This window comes from Hemicordylus capensis, chromosome 2, assembly GCF_027244095.1.
Source record: "Hemicordylus capensis ecotype Gifberg chromosome 2, rHemCap1.1.pri, whole genome shotgun sequence".
In the NCBI taxonomy this organism is placed as follows: domain Eukaryota; kingdom Metazoa; phylum Chordata; class Lepidosauria; order Squamata; family Cordylidae; genus Hemicordylus; species Hemicordylus capensis.
In genome coordinates this window covers 376,998,963-377,014,305 of record NC_069658.1, presented here as the reverse complement: position 1 = coordinate 377,014,305, position 15,343 = coordinate 376,998,963, and positions in this window count along the sequence as shown.

Genomic DNA, 15,343 nt, shown 5'->3' with positions numbered 1-15,343 from the left:
GGTCTGACTCAGTATATGGCAGCTTCCTATGTTCCTAGGTTTCCCTGTCTCAAATCCAGTGGCATTCACTTTGACTCTCTTGAAGTATCGCCTTAGGTAAAAAAGGCTGCCTTAAAAAACCCAGTAGTCCTACTTGTATCTGAGGGCAAGGAGTGGTGGCAGGTTGGAAGCTGTATCAATTCACAAACTATAGATGAAGATTTAAAAGCAATTCTTTTCTGCCCATATTGCATCCACGTCTGGCGGAGTTGTTCAGGGTTGTGAGAGGGCTAGTATGTGCCCTTCTCCCTTGAATCAGAATCTGGAACCATCGATTGCCCGCTGTGATGTGTTTAATGAATTCTTTGTGGAGAAAATATCTTGTATTCGGGCCGACTTAGATTCTGTCTCCACAATTACTTCAGTGTCTGCTGTGGAGGTGTCCAGTGACTCCTCTTATGCAGTTAGGTTGGATCATTTCCAGTTTCTGACTCCTGAGGATGTGGACAAGCTGATTGGAACCGTGCGGCCCACCACCTGTCCTCTTGACCCTTGCCTGACATGGCTTATACTATCTGGCAGGGTGGTTGTTGTAGAAGGCCTGGTAGAGATTATAAATGCGTCTCTCAGAGAAGGTAGGATGCCTCAAAGTCTTAAGGAGACAATTGTTAGATGGCTTCTGAAGAAGCCTACCTTGGATCCCTCAGAGCTGAGTAACTACAGGCCTGTCTCCAACCTTTCATGGCTGGGCAAGGTAATTGAGAGGGTGGTGGCCTCCCAGCTCCAGACAGTCTTGGAGGAAACTGATTATCTAGACTCATTTCAAACTGGCTTCCAGGCTGGCTATGGGGTGGAGACTGCCTTGGTCAGCCTGATGGATGATCTCTAACAGGGAATTGACAGAGGAAGTGTGACTCTGTTGGTCCTTTTGGATCTCTCAGCAGCTTTCGATACTATCAACCATAGTATCCTTCTGGAGCGTCTGAGGGGGTTGGGGGTGAGAGGTACTGCTATGCAGTGGTTCCGCTCCTACCTCTTGGGCAGGTTCCAGATGGTGTCCCTTGGAGACTGTTGTTCTTCAAAATCTGAACTTTTGTATGGTGTCCCTCAGGGCTCCATATTGTCTCCAATGTTGTTTAACATCTACATGAAACCGCTGGGAGAGATCATCAGGAGATTTGGTGCAGGGTGTTACCAGTATGCTGATGACACCCAAATCTATTTCTCTGTGTCAGCAGCATCGGGAAAGGGCATAACCTCCCTAAATGTCTGCCTGGAGTCGGTAATGGGCTGGATGAGGGATAACAAACAGATTAAATCCAGATAAGACGGAGGTACTCATTGTGCAGGGTCGAAACTCTGGAGACTGTTCTGGATGGGGTCACACTTCCCCAGAAGGAACAGGTATGCAGTTTGGGGGTGCTTCTGGATCCGAGTCTCTCCCTGGTGGCCAGAGGTGCCTTTTATCAGCTCCAGATGATATTCCAGCTGCGTCTGTTTGAGATAGATGACCTCAAAACAGTGGTATATCTGCTGGTAAGCTCCAGACTGGATTACTGTAATGCATTCTATGTGAGGCTGCCCTTGTACATAGTTCGGAAACTACAGTTGGTCCAGAATGCGGCAGCCAGGTTGGTCTCTGGGTCATATTACTCCTGTATTGAAGGAGTTACACTGGCTGCCGATATGTTCCCGGGCAAAATACAAGGTATTAGTTATAATCTATAAAGCCCTAAACAGTTTGGGCCCAAGGTATTTAAGAGAGCGTCTTCTTCGTTATGAACCCCTCCACCCATTGAGATCATCAGGAGAGGTCCGTCTGCATTTGCCACTGGCTCGTCTGGTGGCCACTCAGGGACGAGCCTTCTCCATTGCTGCCCCAAGGCTTTGGAATGTGCTCCCTAGTGAAATAAGAGCCTCCCCATCTCTGACAGCTTTTAAAAGGTCTTTAAAGCCTCATCTGTTCACCCAGGCTTTTAACTGATACTGTTTTGATTGTTTTCAATGTTTTAGAGCATTGTTTTAAAAAAATTTAAATTGTGTTTTAAATGTCTTGTTTTTGTTTTTAACTAATGTTTTAATGTTGTTTTTATCTGTTGTAAACCACCCAGAGACATAAGTTTTGGGCGGTATAAAAATATGTAAATAAATAAAATAAATTTAAGGAAATGGCTTTAGTTTGACAGGAATGAAGAGAGACTATTTAGCTTTAGATGCTGCTGCTTAGTGAAGACACAATAATTCAGCGCAGGTTTGTGTCAATCATGCAGGGGTAGGGGCAACCTTGGCTCTCAGCTGTTGAGCTACAACTCCCATCCTCCCCAGCCACAGTAAATTGTGGCTGGGAATGATGGGAGTTGTAGTTCAACAGCTGGAGAGTCAAGGTTGCCCCTACCCCTGCATGTCTAGCCCATTGTCCATTTAGCATGGAAAAGAATAAGTTAGTATTGATGATCTGTGACAGGAGAGTATGAGAATTATCCACAAAATAGATCCTGCTGCTCTATGGTATGGCTGATATCTGCTGTGACTGGGGGAGCGGGGAGTAGAGTATTATACCCCATAAAGTATAAACAACCCTCTGGGCAGTGGGGCACCCCCAAATCCTGCACTCTATTTGTATCCAAAAGGGAAGCTGGGTGCCATAGAAACTGAAGGATTGGCCCAAGATTCTGCAGGCAGCCTCTGAAAGGAATGGCAGCAGGTTGCTTGGATGAATGCATTGTTCTGTAGGGGAAGTAGCTGCACATGAGAAGGCCACATTGGCAAATGCAAGCCGATGGGAGGGAGGGGAGATGAACATTTTTTCCTCTCAAGGGACTTTCAAAAGGGGCTTTTTCATATATGTTAATTCGTGGGGAAAGCTAGTGGTTCCAGCAGAGCTATATGAGTCAGGAGCAATAATTTCCTATATAAAACAGACCTAGTTCTGATCCTGCCATCCCATGATCTCCTGCTTAAGGCCCAGTATAGGAGCAGCTGCTATTTCATACATAGCCATGCTCAAGCCTTCTTCCGTCAAGTGTTGTGGTAGTTAGAGAGGATCCTCCAGACTAAGTCAACAAGTAAACCATAATGTCAACTGTCCTTGTTGAGCGGGTGGGGCGTTCTGTAAAGCTGTATGTTATACTATCCCTTCCCCTTGGTGGCAGCAGACTGATGGTTCACACAGGCAGGACATTGAATAGGGGAAGAGGAGGACGGACTGATTTGCCAAGAAAAGGGCAGGGTAATATTTTAAGTTGGTTCTCTAGCCCCCTGAATTTTGCTTTTGAGGCTTGCACTACAAAAGGTTCTCTCTTATATCATTAAGGAAAGGAGATGGCAGTTAGCATTCTTCAGTTCTACATACAGTTATATGGGCAACAAAACCCCAAGCATGGCTTTGCTAGAAATCTAGCAGATGCCTCTGACTTGACATGTGTGAGTGAAGCTATAGGCAAGCCAAAACAAGGGAGCAGGATGTGGGATTCAAAGCTTTTTCCCCAATCAGCCACAGATCAAAAGGTCAAGGTGACTCAGAAGAAAGTAAATGGGATACAGGACCTTAGAGAGCGTTCATAATCAGTTCCATGGGACAAGGGCAAAAAAGAAAAAAAAAGGGGGTGGGGGAGGCAGTGTTTGAAGTATCCTGTTCCTGGACTAAGACTACATGATGAAATTTAATACAGGCAGATTGCACTGATGTGACCAAGATGCCTCTGCATGCATTGGCCTAAGGAGGTAACTCAGGGGGTGGCACAGAGAGTACATTTTTGAGCAGAGGGGGCTCTTTCCTGTATCATTGGCAATGCTACAGAGGAAAACAGAACTGACAGCTAGCATTCTCGATTTCTACATGTAGTTTCTTCTGAGGTGTGAAATACAAGTTTCACTGAAAAGCACAGTTAAAGGAGATCAAGTTTTTTTTTATAACAGCCACTAACATTAGCAAAAAATTCCAGATACTGTGACATTTGGAACATAAGATATTGAGAAGGCTTTCTTACACATTTTAAATTTACTTTGTGCTTTTACATTTAAAATATGTAAAATATTTTAAAATATTCAGCAGCACATTTAAAATACTAAAAAGAATTTTTTGTACAACTTTATTCTGTTGTGGGGAGAGATCTATAGAACTTATTTGAGCTTTTACATTTTGGCTGATGACTTCTTATTGGAAATGCTAGTAGATAGTTGCCCCATATCATCTTCGAAGAAGAACCTGTGAGGCAATGAGGCAGGTGAGAGGGTATACTTAATTTTTTGGCCTCTGGAAGAGGACAAGTGAGAACAGGTGGCGGTGGGTGGGAGGGAAGTTGGGAATTGTTCAGGGTCAGGGTGTGTGTCAAGGCCTAGCTGGTTCAGAATGAGGGAGCTGAGGAGTCCTGGGTTCTGTTCCCATCTCTCTAGAAGACAAGATGGCAGAGAGACCCAAGTGACAACAGGGAGGCATTGCTAGGACTCCAGCATTCTGACCCCTAGCTATAGGAAGACAGCAGGGGACAGGGCTTCTAAATGAGTCAGGGAGATGAGAGAGATCTAGTTGGGTGAGGGGACAGAAAGTAGCATTTGGGCTTCCTGAGTTCTTTCCAGTCCCAAGAGAAAAGTGTAATCTGAGGTATAGGGTAGGTCATCAGGGAAGGCTGGGAACCAGAGCACCGACTCACTCCCTGTATTCCTCCTTTGCCCTCTCCACTGCCTTGCCATGTGCTTAACAAGGATGACACTACTTGTTGCTAACATCCAGGGGGGTGGGGCAGACTCCTTGCAGAACCAGCCTGGGGTTATTGTCATCCACAGCCTGCTGCTGTCCCCGGAAGCAGGAAAGGCTGATGCGGAATGGAATGTGGGCCTCAGTGGTGCGTGCCACAGCCGTAGGCCTCAGCAGGGCATGTGTGGTGTGAGACACAGGCAATACTTTGGCCTCATGTCATACCTCTGAGCAAAAGAGGAGGAGGGTGAAAGGCTGTTCTGTCATCTTCCTCCTCCCTCCTCGAAGTTCATGTCTAGGTTGTTGAAACTCGATGGGATGCTGGAGGGGTGGGAAGGTACAGTAAGGCACGAAGGACCTGTTTGACATCATAAGGGAAATATAAAGGAAGTAGAAGGAAAAACAGGTTAGTATGGACTTCTGTTGCATAAATACAGTGAGACAAAAGCAGAGCTGCAAAGGCACCAACCAAATTGCAATGAGCTAGAGAATATGAGAAACAACAAAGAGTGAAGGGGGTTGAGGCTCAGAATAACATTAGTAGCAAAAGCTGGTCTAAGGACTGTAATAAATTTACTACTACTAGCAAAAGTAAGACAAGAGGATATACTGGATTTGCTGCACAGCTTCAAATGAGAAAAAACAGGGATGTTAAAAAGACAGAATTACTCAATATGTATTTCTGCTTCGGTTTTTGCAAAGAAGGAAATTGTGATGACGCATTTAGTACTGGCAAAAACAAGGATGGGGAAAGGTCAAAGGATAGGATAACAAAGGAATATGCTCAAAATACTTGGGTAATCTGAATTAATTAACGTTGGTGAGTCCTGGTGACATTCACAGAAGGCTCTTGAAGGAATTAGCTGCCGGGCACATCTCAGAACCAATCCTATTTGAAAATGCATGGAAAACTGGTGTGGATCTCAGAAATCCATATATTTATTTCACTTTCTATCCTGTCCCTTTCAAGCAATGCAGGCAACAACTGTTCAAAACAAAACAAAAATCTCTTTGAATACCCCTACCTGCTTTAACCCTGGCTGTTGAATGCTCACTCAGCCCAAAGAAGAAAGTTTCACAGCTCTTCTAGAAAGCATTCGGGCCTGGAGTTCAATAGATGGCTAGGGGAAGGAAGTTTCTCAATTGAAGGGCAGCTGCAGCAGCCATCTCTCTAAGTTTCCTTACTGTTCAAACTTGGAGCATTTCCTTACTTTGGAGCATGGTTGGTATAGGCAGGAAGGTGCTCTCAATGATCTTAACAGCCACAATGAGACAAAGGATAGAAGTCAGTCTCTAAGGTATGTAGCATCCAAGCCATTAAGGACCCCTGAGTTAAAAATGAGAGCTTTTATCTGTGTCCAGAAAACAGTGGGGAGCCAAAAGCAGTGCCATAGCAATATTGCTGACTTTAAAAAAAAAAAGAAGGAAGATTCAAGGAATGATAGGTCTGTTAATATGACTTCTGTTCTTGGGAAGATTTTAGAATAAAACTATTCATTTGTAAAATTAGCGAGCAACTGTGCAATCAATATGCACAGTTGCCTTCTTTTCTCTACTTGTGAGATTCCCAGATGTGGCTGGTTGATGTGGAATGAAGCAGGTTACTAGACTAGATGGGCCTTTGGCCTGATCCAGCAGGGTTTTTTCTTATGCCCAACAATCATGCCACCAGCCTAGCTTCCTTATATTATACAATAAATGGTTTAGCAGTCAAAATAAACTCAACTGACATGTGACAGCTTCTTCAAGGCTTTTGAACTAATGCCTTACGTATGACACCCTCATAAGAACCTTGAGAAACGAGGACAAGAAGAAATAGTGTAAAACAAGTGTGCAATTGGTTGAAAACCAGCATTCAAGGGGTTGTAATTTTTCTCAATTGACATAAAAGCTTGTAAAGCGGTATTCAGCAGTGTTCCTTAGGGATCGGTGTGGTTTTATATATTAATTAATCACAACTGAATGAAAGAGTGGCCAGGACATTTGCCAGGTTTGAAGATGGTTAAATATTAGGAAAATATTCTGATGTTAAAAAAAAAAAAACAGTTCAGCAATAGCAGGCTTATGGAATTTCCTTCCCTGAAGACTTTCAAGAAATGTATAGATAATACCTGTTTGGGCACAGGATATCCTGGGTAGGGGCATATTATCATTACATTAGCCATGTGGCCCCCAGTCTTTAATATTATGTAGGTGGGTAGTGATGGTCCATGCTGTGATGGGAACCAAGGCTCCGGTGTCCAGAAGGGGAACAGTTAGATCATCCCAGAAAGACTAAGAGGGATGCACAAAGTAAGCATCCATGGAAAACCTACTGACAAGTTCTCTTTTACTCTAGAATAAGATTTCTTGTTCCTTTCAGAACGGATGCTCTGTATGTCACCACATATAAAGAAGGACAAGGGGGGAGAGAGCACACAAGCTGTGTCACCTGAATGCACTAATGGGGTATAGAAAGGAGACTTGAGTTTCATTAATCAGTCCTGCCGTGTATGCAACAGTAAGTCCCGCTGTTCTTTCTGCCTCTGCAGAATTTTCAGCAAAATCTTGGCTGCATGTAATACGCGCCAAGACAGGGAAGAAGGCTGACTGAGAATTTGTAATGCTGTGTAGGATTCCCACAACGAACCTGTTCACCCTTGTCAGGTCTTTGGCTCAAAACCATTATCTTAACTCTAGAGCTGTCCAATAGCGCTCCCTGGTGGCACAATCATTAGCTAACGTTTGCTTTCCATGTAGTAAAGTAAAGTTGTACCAGTGAGTCATGTGGTGGCATAGTATGAGACGATGCCTTTCAGCATCTTCCTATATCGCTGCTGCCTGAGATGGGTGTTTCCCATAGTCTGGGAAACATAGTCATAATGTTTCCCATAGTTTGGGAAACACATCAGCAGGGATTCAAACCAGCAACCTCTTGCTCTCTAGGCAAGTTACTTCTCTACTGAACCTTTAGGATGTGCAAAAATCATTTCAGGCAGCTGTGGGTGGGGGTGAGGGCAGAGAGAGACAGCTTTAAGAATGAAGCACGCAGGTCCTTTACCTGCTCCTCCACCGCTGTTCCGGTCACAGCCTTGTCCTTCCCCAAAGGCTGTGTGTGGTTGCGTTGCGGCAGTGGCACACACATGGCTGCTGCACATTCCCAGCAGCCATGTGTGTGCCATAGCCGCACACAGCCTTTTGGGGAAAGATAGTGCCATGACCAGAACAGCAGTGGGGTGGCAGAGGAGCAGATAAGGACCTGCATGCCTCATTCTTCAAGCTACCACTCACCTTCCCGCCAAAACATTTCAGATGTGGCTGCCCAAATTGTTTTGGTGCCTTGCCAATGATGCGCCAAAACGATTCGGGCACATCCCTACCCTATAGCAGTGCTCTTCATTGTAAGAACTGAGGAACTACTGGCGGCCCACCATAAGCCCCAAGTATGGCTCTCTGACTTAACTCTGTTTGGCCTGTGTGACCCTTCAGCCAAAGCTGAATACTCTGCGTAGTCCCCCTGGCACCATGTGGAGGCAACCATTCTCACCACACTTTGCCCAGCGCTGGGGGCTCCTTGAAGAGAAAGAGAGCAAGCCCCTGCACCATCTTTGAAGGTATGCATGAAGTGCAGGGAAACGTAGTCGTAGCCCTTCCCAGTGCTTTCTCACTAGAGCTCTTAAGATGGCTCCTTCTCTCTTCACTGGCCCTCCCAGCACTGAGAAAAGCAGATCAGCATACTGAAGGGTGGTTGGGGTCCCCCCCCGCCCAAAGTGACCCCCCCACACATACACACTTAAATACAGTGAAGATTACTGCCCTATAGTAACATGTCATTTATATTGAGAATCTTTTCAGAAGACTCCACCAAGTATTCTCCAAAGCAGCCCAAAAGTAGGGAACCATTTTGGTCTGTTAAAACAAAATGACCAGGGGCAAAAAGTTAATACCTGCATTAAGCCCAAGCAGGGTCCACAGTGTATTATGCAAATGTAAGTCACCACACACAGAGGTAGTGTATAGCTCCTCCTTTCTGGATGGTGGTGAACTGTAGCATGGATGGGTTAGTACATGCAGGTAGGATTAGGAGCAGGGGAGAAACCCGATGATTTGCAAAGAACCTGTTGCAACTACAAGAGATGGGTGGGTTTGTGAAAGAGCAACAGCCTCACAGATACTGATCTTTCCCTGCAATTTACTGTTGCTTATCTGGTTCATTAAAATTAGACCAAATCTCTGATAACTCCTCCTCCTGATCCAGCAGGGCTGTCCTGATGTCCCTTGCTCCAGAGTTTAAACACACAAAACCAGCTGTGACACATAGTGCATTTGTAAAGGGTGGGGATTAAAACTAAAACATATGCCCCTTGCTTCACAGTTCTCATGCATACCTTCTGTATTACAGACCAACTTGAGCACAGTGCATTTGTTTAAAAAAACTTTGTTTGCATATTCAGATGTAACAGTTCTGCTTTCACTACATTTGCTAACAGGGACCAAGAGATGGTTTAGATCTGCCTGTTCTAAATGGGGTTACACTCCCCCTGAAAGCTCAGGTCCTTTGTCTGGGAGTGCTTCTGAATCCCAAACTCTCCCTGGCTTCTCAAATTGAGGCAGTGGCTAGGAGTCCTTTTTGTCAGCTTCAGCTGATATGCCAGATACATCAATTTCTGGAGACAAGTGACCTTAAAACAGTGGTACATATGCTGATAACTTCTAGGCTTGACTATCGTGATGCACTTTATGTGAGACTGTCTTTGTACATAAGCAGCCAGATTGGTCTCTGTGTTTACCTGAAGGGACCATATAACACTGATTTTGAAAGAACTGCACTGGCTGCCGATATGTTTCTAAACAAAATACAAAGTGCTGATTACCTGTAAAACTCTTAATGGCTTGGGTCCAGGGTACTTAGGAGAATGCCTTATCTGTCACAAACCAGATAACCAGAGGTGGGCTGTGGGCCACCTCCAGCCTCAAAGGCAGGATGCCTCTGGGTACCAGTTGCAAGGGAGTAACAGCAGGAGGGAGGGCATGCCCTCAACTCCTGCCTGTGGCTTCCGGCGGCATCTGGTGGGCCACTGTGCGAAACAGGATGCTGGACTAGATGGCCCTTGGGCCTGATCCAGCAGGGCTGTTCTTATGTTCTAAACCCTGTCATCTACTAAGGTCATTTGTTACGGAGATCCAGTTATGGCTGCTGCCAACATGTTCGTTGGCGATCCAGGGCTGGGCTTTCTCTGTGGCTGCCCCAGCGCTTTGTAATGCACTCCCTGCTGAAATAAGAGCATCTCCTTCTCCATTTGCTTTCAGGAGGACTCTGAAGATGTACCTGTTTTCCCAGGCAAATCTAAGTTTTAATGTATTTTTGAGATTTTATCTGTTTTATGAATTTTAACTGTTATATATATATTGTTTTATGTTCTAATTTGTACCCCACCTGGAAATTTCTATATCAGGAGGTATAGAAATACAATAAAAATAATAAATAGTTGTGCTCTATTGACAGAGAACTCTTTCTGGCAGCTTTACTGCAATATAGAAAAAATCATTTTGAAATCACAGGATTGACTGATTTACTTGAAATACAAATACACTTGAGTCCTGCCATCTTGGGCTACATATGTGCCCAATTTCAGAACTCTAAGCCCAGCTACTCTGGAAATGTAAAGGGATGGGCAAAGAGAGGCGGGGCATGGTGCACTTTTTAATCAAGGTGAATGGCAGCATGATGGTCGGAGCAGAGGGGTTTCAGTTCCAGAAGTGTTTAATTTTCTGCCTTGAAACAAGCCACTTATAGAACTTGATTTTTAAAAAAATTCAAAAAATCATCAATCAATGGATTGACTGATCTACTTCAGAATTAATGCTAATCTGTGCTAAGTTTCAGAACACTAGGCCAAGCCATTCTGGAAAGATGAAAGGGGCCCTCTATTTCCTCTGGGGAAATCATGGGAACCTCTAGGAGAGTGGGCACATAGATCTGGGCCCCCAGGACCAGGCTTAACAGTCCCCTGGATGCAAGGATAAATTCCATATGTTCTGAATATAACCCAAAAGGTCATGAACATTTGACAACAATCACTGTAAAGTCTTGTTTATAGTCTTATGAACTTCAAGCCAAAATGGAACAGTGACAGGACTAGACCATGTGTATCAGTATTCCCACATCCAAATTACACCTCCAGTAGCTCGTAGTCTTCAACCAGCCCTTATTAAACATGCTCTGAAGTGTCCAATAAATATCAAATAAAAGTTCATTGTATTAAATCTCATATTCAGATCTAAATAGGAGTGTTTCACTGCCTTCAAGGCAGCTAGCCATTCGTTTGAAAAAATAGGATCTATATATTTAATTCGCTTAGCCAGCATACGTGCCCGGGATTTGGCGGTGGAACTCTCGTGACAGGTTGCGAGAGTTCTGCTGCCAAAGGGCGAGAGTTGTGGGCAAGAAAAATGGCAGCGGGCAGTAGCGGTGGGCCACAAAACGGCCTGAGGAGGTGGGCTCGGCTGGCCGCCGGGAGGCGGCGGGACGGCCTGGCCAGGTCAGGCTGTCCCGGGTAAGGACAAGGAGGCGGTGGCGGCAGCCCAGCCTGGCCTGGCTGCGGGGAGTGGGAGGCAGCGCCAGCAGCAGGACGACCAGAGTAGGCACCGGCGAGAGGGGTGAGTGGGAAACAGGTGACGGCGCAAAGCCCCGGCTCCTGTTGGAGGCCAGGGTGGGAGGGAAACAGGTGGTGGGACTTCGCCGCCCGGGAGAAGGTGGGAGGAGAGCTGGTCTTGTGGTAGCAAGCATGACTTGTCCCCTTAGCTAAGCAGGGTCCACCCTGGTTGCATATGAATGGGAGGCTAGAAGTGTGAGCACTGTAAGATATTCCATTCGGGGGATGGAGCCGCTCTGGGAAGAGCAGAAGGTTTCAAGTTCCCTCCCTGGCTTCTCCAAGATAGGACTGAGAGAGATTCCTGCCTACAGCCTTGCTGGAGAAGCCGCTGCCAGTCTGTGAAGACAATACTGAGCTAGATAGACCAATGGTCTGACTCAGTATATGGCAGCTACCTATGTTCCCTATGTTCCTAGGGTTCCCTGTTTGCCACCCACTGAGGTAAGATGCACTGTGCGGGAGGGGGGGCAAGAGAGAGTGGGGCGGGAGGGAGCAGCTGGCCCCAAAGAGCGCACAGATGCTCTGTGCGGGTAGGCTAGTTTTCACTATTACCTGAATTCAAGACTATGTTTTTTCCAGGTTCTTTGATGTTGGAAACTGGGAAATCATCTGACATTCAAAGTTCTATTCCTTTTGGGTAAATGCAGATATAACCTGTATTTAATCTCTATTTTTAAGGGGGTCTTAAATACAGAGTAAATCTTCTATTTGGGTAAACATGGATAGTTTTTCCAGAGTTCTCAAATGTAATCAGTATAAATCTTGTCTATATCTAAGTTTTTTTTTAATAAAGCAAGTGTTCCAGATACAACCGAGAGGGGGTTTCAGAGGCAGCAATTGCATCAGGACTGAAAAGTCGTACTAGCCAATGTTTAAGTTGAATAAACTGCTAGTTGGCATAGTGAGATAAATTAAACTCAGCTTTCAGAAAGTTGCAAACCATGCCTACTACCCAGAATTCTCCATATATGTCTTGCAACTTGGAGCCCAGGTAATACTTCAGAACAACAGCACAGACATATAAAGGTCCCAATACTTGCCATGATTTCAATGGAGCCATATAGTAGCTTTCCAGCTGCACCAGAAAATAAATAAATGTGTGTATTTGTGAGAGAGACAGACAGACACCCACACAGAAGTCATTGTTCAATCCCAGAACACAGGATGAAATATGCACCCAATGATACATTTGAAAGTGTGGGAAGTTAAACCCACCTTCACTAATGGGTAACTGCAATTTGCAGAGAGAAAACAGAGGTAGAACCCCCTTTCCATATGAAACTGTTAGTTTATACACACCCCTAAAGTGATATAAGAATGGGAAGACCTCTTATTATAAGCCAAGGCTTATAATAAGAGGTCTTCCCATTCTGTTGGATTCATCTTGACTATGTTTATTTTACCCCTAATATTATAAGGAATCCTGAACAACTGATCCAAGTCAGTTTTCATATGTGTCAGAAACCTTGAAAAATTCAAGTTAACTAATTGGATGGAGCTTCCTTGGGATTACCATACAGACAGACAACACAATCTGGTCACCACCTAACGCCCCAGGCCTTATCAACTGTGTTGTTGGAACCCAATGGAATCAAATCCAATTTACATGATATCTAGATAAACTACCAACTAAAGAAATAAGAAATGGAAGACTGACTTAACATTTCATGTGCATACAAAACAGTTATATTCCACCTCACCTAATTTGATGCCATTTATATTCTCAAAATTCCAAATGGCTCAAGCCAGAGGTTCTAACACCAAATTAAGAAAGAGAGAAAGGGAATGAAGGGTACCCAACTGGGACTCTGATCAAAATTAAGACAGACAGTACCCCATGAGTAACAAGTGAGTATGGTACCTATACAGTGATGTAAAGCAAAAAACAAACAAACTTGGGGGAAATAAAATTTAAACACATTCCAGAAACCCTATGTGCACCATATCAAAGGATCTCTGCATCCAAAGATGTCATAGCAGCTGGATCTTGCTTTAATAATAAAGACACTAGGTCAATCAGTGGTCTGATATCTGACCCTTGTCAACCCTGTATAAATCCTGACTGGCTGTATTTCTAGTGCAAATAATCTGCAACAATACCTTAAGTCCAAGTACCATCAATAAATGTTTAATCTTTTATGCTATGTGTTTTAAGTGAATCAGGGCAGAGGTCCATTAATGAGCATTTTCCCGAGTTTGTTGCTTGGAGTAAAAACCAAAAAAACCAAACCTACCCACATGGTAACCTTCCTTTTATTTTGGTAGGCTTTAGGTACCTTTTGAGAGATTACTATAGAATTCAGAAATGCCCTTCAAACCTACCACTGCCCTCAGGATTCTTTAAATACGTACAGTCATCCCTTGTCAACCGTGAGGGTTACATTCTAGCAAAACCCCATGGTTGGCAAGACATAGGAATGAATGGGAAACAGGGAATTAAGGGAACCATGATCACAAACACACCTAAAAATCAAGGGGAAAATGCTCAAAAATGGGTAAAAACCACCAGAAACACCTTAATATTACCAAGTCACCAAGAGAACTGAGCAGATTGAGTCTCCGGAATTTTTTTGAACCCCACTAAATCACTAAAGTTCACCTTAAATCTCCAAGAGTCGACAAGGGTCACCAGGAAGAATTAGCAAACCAAACCTCTGAACCCACCCCCACAGCCATTCACTAAAATGCCCTGCCAACCGCAGATACTGGGATCACTGTTGGCCAGACCAGTCACAGTTTGCCATTTGTGGATATTTAAAACCACGGTTGGCTAGGGATGACTGTACAACACATCTCAAAAGATCAGACAGCATTTGATCAATCCCCTCTCTTATACAAAGCCCATTGTACCTCTCAGTCCTTAACAGGCATTGATCTTTCTGTGGAGGCCAGTCAGGTCTGCTGAAATAAGCTGGTTTCTTTAACAGAAGGTGTTGTCTATTTTATTTTATTTTAATTTACATTTTATATCCGGCTCTTCCTCCAAGAAGCCCAGAGCGGTGTACTACACACTTGAGTTTCTCCTCACAACAACCCCGTGAAATAGGTTAGGCTGAGAGAGAAGTGACGGGCCCAGAGTCACCCAGCTAATTTCATGGCTGAATGGGGATTTGAACTCGGGTCTCCCCGGTCCTACTCCAGCACACTAACCACTACACCACGCTGGCTCATTTTGCAAGTGCTTCCATGAGAGCTCATTTCTACGAGCTATACAGCAACACAATTATGCTATGATCCAACTGGATAGAAGATATGGAAATAGCCAGGTCCCCTGAAGCAACCAGAGCAAAGGAATTTCAAGTCAAGGACTTTACAACAATTCCAATACTGCCAAGTTATACCACATGCTGACAACCCCAAACTTTGTACTCCAAGAGATTACAGCTGCAGAGTTTGGACTTCGAGGGGAGATATTGGTGCTGGGTAGCAAGTGCTTTTCAGTGCACCCAGCAGCCTTGTCCGCCTGTACCATTCGCCACCAGTTCACAAATTCCATGTGCAGCTTGCAAAGCCCAAGCCCCTGGCAACATGGGAACACTTCAGATGCTTTAGGACCAGCTCCTTAGAAGCACAGGATACAGGTAAACACTCACTGACAATTGTTGCTAAACCTTTGTCATTCTACATCAAAGTTTTTGCATTTAATCTGCTGTTATGAACTGTGGAGAGTGTTTAAAAAGCCTCCAGCATAGGTTTGGAGTCTAGGTAGAATTCCCAAGCAACTGGAGGCCGATTGAGGCATGATCTCTACGACCATGGCCCGATTCAAAGAAGAGTTTGTTCTACTTCTTTGGGAATGCATAGCATACCTTCCAGGAGACCTCCCTACAGCCAAAAGGGCATAGGCAAATACTGCTCAAAACCCAAGAAAAATGACTTACCATTAACCTTACTGGGAGGCAGTCCCAGAGAGAGAGTGTATGAGGCTATTCTCACAATGGGAGAAAACTGGGCTAAAGGAGAGAACCACCGGGCTCGCGGGCAAGCCCGGTGGTTCTCTGGCGGCTAGCCCGCCAAAGCCCTCCCCTTCAAC